The sequence below is a fragment of the Peromyscus californicus genome, unplaced genomic scaffold (genome assembly GCF_007827085.1).
Source record: "Peromyscus californicus insignis strain IS unplaced genomic scaffold, ASM782708v3 Scaffold_16__1_contigs__length_79575227, whole genome shotgun sequence".
NCBI classification, from domain to species: Eukaryota; Metazoa; Chordata; class Mammalia; order Rodentia; family Cricetidae; genus Peromyscus; species Peromyscus californicus.
In genome coordinates, this window is record NW_026294458.1 from 75016066 (window position 1) to 75024006 (window position 7941).

The window sequence follows — 7941 nt, forward strand, 5'->3', positions numbered from 1 at the left end:
TTATAAAACTGGTTCTTTGAAGTGTTTTCATATCTTCCACCCTTTAGCAAAAGAGGCTGAAAGGTGGAGATAAAGAGAAATGCATGGGCTTCACTGGTGCACGGGATTAGATGAGCGATCTTCCTGTTCTGATGCGCAATCTAAAACAGAAACTGTAAGCAAGACAGCCAGAGCGATATAAAGTCTCTCACAAGCAGAACCCGCTTTAGTCAGCTAAGGCTGCAGGCGGAGAGAAAGTTGAGACCCCACAGAATAGGAGTGGTGTGCATATCCCCGTGTCCTTGGGTTGGACTCCAGACCCCTTCTGTGCCTGCTTCCTCTGACACTACCCATCATCTCAGATGTTTTGATTTTCACACTTCTGTCCATGAACGCTCCAGGCCTGTTCATGCTGACACTGACACAAGGTTGTCATCCATGAAGTTCACACACAAGAACCATACAGTTGAGTAACCAAAGGAGCAGTGTTACAGCAACAGTCTTGTGCTGCCCGTGTTTATAGCTGTTATGGCTTTGTCGGACACACCTAAAGGTGATCTGTACTGGGCCACCTCAGTGAGGTCATATGGGGAGTTTTTAGAGCTTCCAAAGTTGTTCACACCCCATTATTAAATCAGTCTTTGGGGGCTAGGCCCAATAACAGGTTTTTTTGTTTGTTTTTGTTGTATGTCCCTAATTGACCTAGAACTCATTACATAGGCCAGTCTGGTTTAGAACCCGTGGTAGGCAGCCTACCTGCCTCTGCCTCCTAAGTGCTGGGATTATAGGTGTGTGCTACTAGGCCAGCAATAAAAGCATTTTTTAAAAACACTTGCCCAGTTAATTCCAGCTGCCACTGGTGATGAGCCCGTATTCTGTAGCTCATGGATGGGTATCCACAAGTACTGTACTCAAGGAGTTTGTGAATTGAACAATCAACAAGCAAGAAAAAAGTGAGTCATACTCTAGTGGGAAGTGTGAAGACTGCCTCCCCATCGTCTGAAGCCATACTCCTTTGAGTATGGCCTTCCAGAAATAGCTGCATACATAGAAACATTCATATACTTACTGAATTTATGTCTCAACTTACAGTGGTACTTAGCAAGATGTTGGTAACATTTCAGCATCACTTCTTGAGAAAGGTTCAAGACAGGCCGAATTGCACTACGGACAGCTAGGGATTTTAGCTGCATTCTCTGAGAGGAATGTGCTGCAAGTCTTCATTTGTGGATTTCTTTTGCTGTGTAGGGGTTGGAAACAGGGCCATGCATATGTTGTTTGTCTTTTAATATGTCAAAAATACCATGCAAATGAATAAATACCAAATTACCTTTTCAAATATATCTGGAGTGTAAGTTCTTCGCAGGAAATATTGATAAGGTTAGAGAATATACATTTTACTGTTTTTCAAAGAAATGTTGCAGGGATTTATATTCCTTTGTGCAGTTAAGTATATGAGTTGTTCCCCTTCTCCCCCCAAAAATCTGTACATCATACTGATTTTCAGTAATTTGACATGTATAAAAACAGGACAGTTGCACTTTGTCTTAGGTTGAAAGTGTTGACCTTTTTTCTTTGCCTGCTCTTTCATGTTTTGCTGCTGTAATGAATCTAAAAGCTTGTACTGATGTATTCATAAACACTAATAACATCCAGGCAGCTATATCAGAAAACACTAGTTACTTTATTTCATGCATGGATTCACTTGAGAGAGTCTCAGTGGATTCCTAGATCCTGAAATTGTCGCTTGGACACTGAACCACAGGTCCCCAAAACCATGAATGTCAGCTTAGTGGAAAAGAAAGTGTAACCATATCCATTGCTTCTCAGAATTAAGGTTCTTGGTTACAATGTTAATTTTAGGGCTCTGGAAAGGAACTATTGCACAGTCAAACTGACTGCTGGTGCAGCCACCACTAAACAGTAAACCAAGATCTTTTGTAACATGTTGATAATTAAGACTATAAAATAGAAAAATTGTAGGTGATACTAGGGGGTTGTCACTTATGATTTCCATTGCTGTGAAGAGACACCATAACCCCAGCAACTCTTATAAAGGAAAGCATTTAACTGGGACTAGTTTACAGTTCAGAGGTTTAGTTCATTGTCATCATGGCAGGAAACATGGCAGCATGCAGGCAGACATGGTGCTGGAGAGATAGCAGAGAGTTCTACATCTTGATCCTCAGGCAGCAGAAGCAGAGTGTGCCACCCTGGGCGTAGCTTGAGCATCTGAGACCTCACAGCCCTCCCCCACAGTTACACACTTCCTCCAACAAGGCCACACCTCCTAACAGTGCCACTCCCTATGGGCTAAGCGTTCAAACACAGGAGTCTATGGGGGCCATTCCTATTCAAACCAGCACAGGAGTTGTATGTAAGAAGGGTAGACACAAAGCCTAGGCAAAGTGGCCATGAAAACCAAAGATAGTTATTACTGAAACTCTGGAATTTGTCTACTGGAAAAACACCGAATAAAGCCTGCACTCAAGATGTGCTTACATGCCAGGTGGTGGTAGTGCACACCTTTAATCCCAGCACTTGGGAGGCAGAAGTAGGTGGATCTCTTGAGTTTGAAGCCAGCCTGGTCTATAGAGCGAGTTCTAGGACAGCCAGGACTACACAGAAACTCTGTCTCAAAAAACAGGAAAAAAAAAAAAAAAGATGTACTTAACATACAAGCAGGTTGTGTCTACTGCTGTAGTGGGTAGCTGTTGTAGCTAATGACCTTGAAGCACTGCCCCAGTAAGGCAGCAAGTAACAGCTACATCTGCCTATGACCTTAATGTACATGCCCTCCCCCCAGGGCGTGGCCACTTGGGACCCTTAAGACCTGGGATGCACATATGTGGTGCTCTCTTTGCTTTGCTCATAGTTTGGATGTTGGGACTGACCAGGTAGATAGATCTTGGAAGATCAGTGTGGGACATAGCTTGACTTTACCGGACTCCATGATGAATACCTGTGTTGTAGTGAGTTACCCCCTAATGAATTCCCTTGCTTTTTAAATGGACTCAGACTGGTAATGATGACTTAAATAGACGGATTCTTTCTATGGAGCCTGCTAATTTACCACAAGAGCTTAAGGCTTTACAGAATACTAATGAGGATTTAAGAAAGTGGATTCTTTCTGTGTAATCTGCTAATTTACTATAAGAACTTCAGTTGATTAATAATAACTGGACAACCAGATTTAATTGTATTGATAATAAATATGAATACTTAATGGATAAAACAATAACTTTTCAGAGCAATCTTAATGCCATTCAGATCATTTATAAGGAGGAAAGATCATCGCTAGCTGATAGAATAAAGTCTATGGAATCGTTTGTTTCTGATGGACTTATAAAATTGTATGATTCCATGAAATCTCTAGAATCCTTTACAACAGAGGAGGATCAAACACTGCAACAGGTGGTAGTCAATCAATTTCAAGCTCTGGAATAGTCTCTCAGTAAAGATAACAAAGAAACTAATAAGCAGAAGGGCAAAGCCATACAAGTAATAACATCACCAGGTGACTCATAAAATGGCTTATCCTGTCAATATCTGTGAGAAGCCAGCAGATGATAAATAAACATCCTGAGGCATTGTAGAATATATCTGGCAACCTACTCATATGGGGGATTTAAAAACATTAAAGTGGTAGTCACCTATGGTATACATTCAGCATATTTAAAACATGTTAAATACGTGGTTGTCTACAAATAGAATCATACCAGGTGATTGAAATAAGTTAATCTCAGCTGTCTTAGAATACAGCCAGCAATTACAATGGAAAAGCAGTCTAGAGAAGAGGCTAAAGTCTTTGAACAACAAGGTAAGATCAGAGGTTTTGAGATCTCCCAAGTTCAAATTCTTGGTGAGGGCTATTTCACTGATATAAATGTGTAGCACGAATCTTAAAACCCAGCACCAGTTATTGGGGTGAATGCTGGAAGATCAGAGAAGCAGAACAAGCCACAGCCACCTCCCCTTGCCAGTTCCTTAGCTGATCATGTTTCCACAGGCTAGAAGTCTCTGTATCCTCATCCAAATGGATCTTGCCTGAACTGCTGCTCAGAAACCTAAAAGCTTAACCAGCTCTAGTTCCTGGTTTTCATGCCTTATATACCTTTCTGCTTTCTGCCATCACTTCCTGGGATTAAAGGAGTGAGTCACCATGCCTGGGTGTTTCCAGTGTGGCTTTGAACTCACAGAGATTCAGATGGATCTCTGCCTCCCAAGTGATAGGATTAAAGGTGTGAATGCCACCATTTTCTGGCCTCTATGTCTGTCTAGTGGCTGTTCTGTTCTCTGACCCCAGATAAATTTATTAGAGTGCACAATATATTGGGGAACACAATATCACCACATAAATGTACAAGCTACCTTTGATGAGCATACAGTATCCCTATGCTGTACAGCAGCTTTAAATGCTCGGGAAAAAATTCCAGAACCAGGGAAACTAACTGAGCTATACACGAAGGTTTGCCAAGGGCCAGAAGAACCATTTACTGATTTTTTTACAAAGGCTGACCACGGCTGTAAACAAGGCAATATCAGACCAAGGATTAAGACAAGTATTAACTCAATCCTTGGCTTTTGATAATGCTAATATAGAATGCAAAAGAATACTTACACCTTTAAAGGTCAAGCCAGCACCTTTGGAAAAATGGATTCAATATATAAGCAGTGTTAAGTCTCAACTATGGTAATGAGGCTTGGATAGGAGAGGCCATTTCCAGAGGTAGAAGGAGGCTTCAAGGTACCAAATGTTTTAACTGTGGTACACCAGGTCATATGAGAAGAAATTGTATAGAAGAAATGCTTCTAGAAATAACCCAAACGGGAGACCCCAACCCTCTGGATTATGCAGAAGACATGGCAAAGGCCGACATTGGACCAATGAATGCAGATCAACAATAGATATATGAGGCAACCTTTACCAGTGGGAAATGCCTCAGAGGACCTCTCACGGCCCCCAGATGGAACATGGTCCAAAAATGTCCAGCCACTGTGGAGGAAATTCCTCTCCAGGACAATTAAATAACTGAGTGTCTAATGTAAAGAATAATACTGCACTGGAAGATAGAACAGCTCTGATAGATGGATCTTCCAAAACTTCCAAAAACACACCATAAAACAAATAGTTTGGCAGACTTCCATAAATGAACAAAGACCAAAGCTTAGAGTACAAATTAATGGTGATGTTCTGGAAGGCCTGGTAGACACAGGTGTGGACATGAATGAATGTAATTACACCAAAATCATGGCATCCGAATTGGCTTCTTCAAGGGGTAGATATCCAGTTTCTACAGATTGGAACCTTATCTCAATTAAAACAAAGTTTGAGATGGGTAGAGTGCATAGGGACAGAAGGACAGAGAGGAAGGCTGAAGCCACAGGTGGCAAATGTAGCGGTGAATCTTGGGAGTCAAGATTGTTATAGCAGTGGAATACCCAGATTAAAATTCCTACAGTCTCAGAAATGGAATATAGACTAATTCATGTTTCTAGGAATAACATTATAAGATACTACAAAAAACCAGCCACCAACCATTCAGGCTGTACATAAACAGAGCACAACAACTGTTAAACGCTCAAAAGTACCAACAGCCCTACCTTTAAAATGGCTAACTGATAAACCTGTCTGGATTGGACAATGGCCTATGACACAGGAGAAACTACAAGCCTTTTAACTTCTTACTTGGTTTACATGGTAGAGATATCGATTACAGACTCTCAATGATTTTCAAAAATTGTTAGGAAGCATTTCCAACTTACAGGCTATCATTGGAATACCTAAAACTACTTTAGAACAGCTGGTTCAGGAGCATTTAAATGCTCAACACATTGAAGAATCTGTCAGCCCTTGGAATCCTCCTGTGTTTGTTATTAAAAAGAAATATGGTAAATGGAGAATGCTGACAGATCTGAGAGCCATTAATAAAGTAATTCAGCCTATGGGCTCCCTACAGAATGGGATGCCCTTGCCCACTATGTTACCAAAAGAATGGCCTATTATACTTATTGACTTAAAGGAATGTTTCTTTACCATACCTCTACAAGAAAAGGATAGAGAAAATTTGTCTTAACAGTACCTAATAGTATTAATTCCCAGCCAATCAAGAGATATCAATGGAAGGTCCTCCCACAGGGAATGTTAAATAGTCCCAGCCTGTGCCAATATTTTATGCAAAAACATTGAAAATAATTCATGTGAAATTTCCACAATTCATAATTTATCATTATATGGATGATATCTTATTAGCTGATCCAAAGTTAGGTACCTTAGAGAATACATTTAAAGAAATAAAAAAAAAAAGGTTTTGCTTCACTGGGGACTACAAATTACTTCTAAAAAGATACAAAGAGGAAATTCTATTAATGACTTAGGATATAATATAGATCTCCAAAAAATTAGACCCCCAAAAGGTATAACTCAGGAGCGATCGATTGCAGACTCTCAATGATTTTCAAAAATTGTTAGGAAGCATTTCCAACTTACAGGCTATCATTGGAATACCTAAAGGTGGACTAGTACATTTAGCCAATACCCCAAAAGGGGACAAAGACTTAGTCCAAGAGAATTATCAGCTGAAGCTAAGAAGGAATTGGCTTTAGTAGAAAAGAAAATACAAGAGGCACATGTGGGTTGTGTGAATACAGAATTTAACTGCATTGTGGTCATATTCCGCTCCATACATTCTCCCATAGGTATTTTGATGCAAAGGGAAGATATTATATTGGAATAGATATCTCTGCCATGTAAACCAAGTAAGAAGTTAAAGACATATGTAGAAAATATCTCTGATTTGATTCTAAAAGGAAAATTCAGACTTCATAAATTGACAGGAATGGACCCAGCAAAATTCTAATGCCTTTAACAAATGAGGAGATTTCCTCTTTATGGAAAGATAATGAATACCGACAAAGAGCCTGCAGTAACTTTTTGGGAGAGATTAACAACTGTTATCTCCAAAGTAAGAGAATAGAATTCATAAGAAGAACTGAATGGGTCCTTCCTCACATTATATGGCAAAAGCCAATCTCTAGAGTCCCCACATTCTATACTGATACAAATAAATCAGGAAAGGCAGAATATAAATCAGGAGACTAAAGTAAAATGGTTCAAAGCCCCTACAATTCTGTACATAAGACAGAACTGTATGTCATTCTTATAATACTAATGGACTTCACGGACTCCCTCAATATAGTCACTGACTCTCAATATGCAGAGAGAGAGAGAGAGAGAGAGAGAGAGAGAGAGAGAGAGAGAGAGAGAGAGTTGTTTTACATATTGAAACTGCTGAATTTATTCCTAATAATACAGAATTAACTTCACTATTTATACAATTATAGGAAGTCATCAGAAATAGGGAACATCCTATATATGTAACATACATCAGATTCAATACAGGTCTGCCAGGTCCCCTAGCACAAGGTAATGATGAGATTGATCAGCTATTAATAGATAATATGCTAGAAGCCTCAGAATTTCATTAGAAAAACAATGTAAATAGCAAGGGCTTGAAGAAGGACTTTCCCATCACTTGGCAAGAAGCCAAAGAAGTTATAAAAATATGTCCTACTTGTTCCTTCTACAACCAAACTCCATTACCTGGAAGCAATCCAAAAGGTATACAAAGAAATGAAATTTGACAGATGGAGATATTTCATTTTACAGAATTTAAAAGATTAAAATATGTACATCATACCATTGGCACCTATTCAGGATTTCATTGGGCAACTCCTATGAGTTCTGAAAAGGCTGATTCTGTGATTACACACCTATTGGAAATTATGGCCATCATGGGAACCTGTACAAATTAAGACAGACTATGCCCCAGCATATGTCTCAAATATAATGAGGCAGTTTTTTTGCTTATTATAATATAAAGCATGTTACAGGTATACCACACAATTCCACAGGCCAAGCAGTCATAGAAACTAATGATCTAATCAAACTTTAAAGGATAT